Raw genomic sequence first — 2,032 nt, 5'->3', positions numbered from 1 at the left:
GGCCGCCGGCCCCGGGAGCCGCCCGAGCAGGCGGCAGCGGGCCTCTCCGGGCGTTCAAGAGACACCCTAGCTGTGGGCAAACAGCCCGTCCCGGACAGCGGGCGCCAGCCCCGCCGAGGCAGTGCCAGGCCCTGAAGAAACTCGGTCACCCTGAGGGAGGGACTGACTGACTGACTGTCACCTTTCCGTATCGGTTGTAGGGACAAAGGGTAAAATAAATGGCTTTTCTAAATGACATCTGCTTTCCTTCGGGCTGGCCGCACGCCGCAGCTGTCTGCGTGCGGACGCCAAGCGCCGGGACCTTTGCTCGTTGTGCGTCGTCCCTCGGGCTCGGTGACACCCCGGGGATCGCCCTCCCCTCCATCGCCCTCCAGACAGCCCCGGGGGTGCCGGCAGCGGGCGGCTCTGCTCGGGGGCAGCTGGGGTAAGCAACAGGAGGGGCACGGGGACAGCCCTGCGTCCCCAGACATCAGTGATGCAGCCAGGGAAGGGTGCCTGGTCCCGTGGGCCTTCCCTGGTCCCGTGGGCCTTCCCTGCTCCAGCCTCGATCCGCCTGTGCCGGGGCATCCCGAGCTCCCCCTCTCCCCCGCGCCAGATGGGTGGTGGCGAAATAGGAGGCGACATTTGCCAGGTTCGTGAGATGGGGTTGGCCTGAGCCATCTCGTCTTCCCTGCTGCCGGCTGCTTCAGCACCCCCTTTATTTTTCACACTTTGAGGGAGGTAGTGAAGTTTCAGGTAAATACAAGGGTGTTAATTCACAGCCTTGGCACCTCATGTCCCCTGGACCACGCTGAAGAAGAGGTGAGAAAGTGGGACTGGGAGGCACGGGGACTGCTGGGCTGCCACAGGCGTGAGCCCGCGGGTCCCTTCTGCCTCGTTAGCTCGCAGCACGGTGCTGATTGAAATCGGGTGCCAAAGCATTTCCCACCCCTCTCCCAGCCGGCGACGGAGTGATGGCATTGCAGGAATGATGGAAAAGCCACAGCCATGAGCTATGCAACCCTCCTCCCCGGCAAGGGCTGGGCCGTGGCTGAGGAGCAGCTGATGCACAAGGATGCCCATGGGCTCCACCACGCACCAGGCAGCGGCCAAAAACACCCTGCCAGCCCCAAAATTAAACCTGCAATTCTTAATTATCCAGCGAAGGATGCTCAGCGACAGCAAGCGACAACTGACGGGACGGCACGGTGTAAGGGCACTGGAGGGAAGCTGCGTGCCCACTCTGTCCCCTGGGCCGGTGTCCCCACGGCTCCACTCGCCATGCACTGAGCTTTGCTGCCAGCTTCGCTGCCACCGTGCTTTGCTGCCGGCACCCACAAAGATCCTGGAGGCAGGAGACTGGTTGTAAGCAAATCCTAGCTTTCATTTCCAGTAAATGGAATGTTTTCCAAGCAAATCCTAGCTTTCATTTCCAGTAAATAGAATGTTTTCTGTCTTTCCAGGTTGGATATAATCACCTCAAAATCAGAATCCAGCAGCAAAACCCACAAAGCCCATCAGGAGCGCTCCACAGATTTATTGGGGTTTAATGGCATGATTTTTCAGGCAGCTACATGATTTCTGGCAAGACGTAACTCCTGGCCTTTGGATGCGTGAAAGCACTGCCGTACTCCAGCCTCTTCCTTCTCCCCCCTTTGGGGCTCTGGGCCCTCTCGGCTCCCGGAGCAGCATTGCCACCAGGTCAGGACAGGGCTCATCCATCCGTCTCTGCCCAAAGCCCGCCGTGGTTTCTCCGGTGGGGCAGGCGAGCTGGATCCAGCTCTTCCCCTTGTTTCTGCCAGGTGGAACAGCACCAAGGGGATGATCAGCCATCTCTCTGAAGCCGCGGTGAGCCCTCTCTTTCAGGCACAGCAGGAGCAGCAGTAAAACCCCTCCATGCACCAAACCCAAGGCCGGCAGCCAGGCAGGGCTGGCCTCTCCTCTGCTTGCAGCCCAAGAGCCAAACATCGCCTGGGGCACAGAGGAGAGGAGCTTCTCCCCAGCCGCAGCCTAACGGACGGGGCGGGGGGGGGTGGCCCCCGCGCCGCCACGA

Source organism: Aptenodytes forsteri, unplaced genomic scaffold (genome assembly GCF_000699145.1).
Source record: "Aptenodytes forsteri isolate BGI_AS27 unplaced genomic scaffold, ASM69914v1 Scaffold351, whole genome shotgun sequence".
NCBI lineage: Eukaryota > Metazoa > Chordata > Aves > Sphenisciformes > Spheniscidae > Aptenodytes > Aptenodytes forsteri.
Note: the sequence above shows the minus strand (reverse complement) of the source record.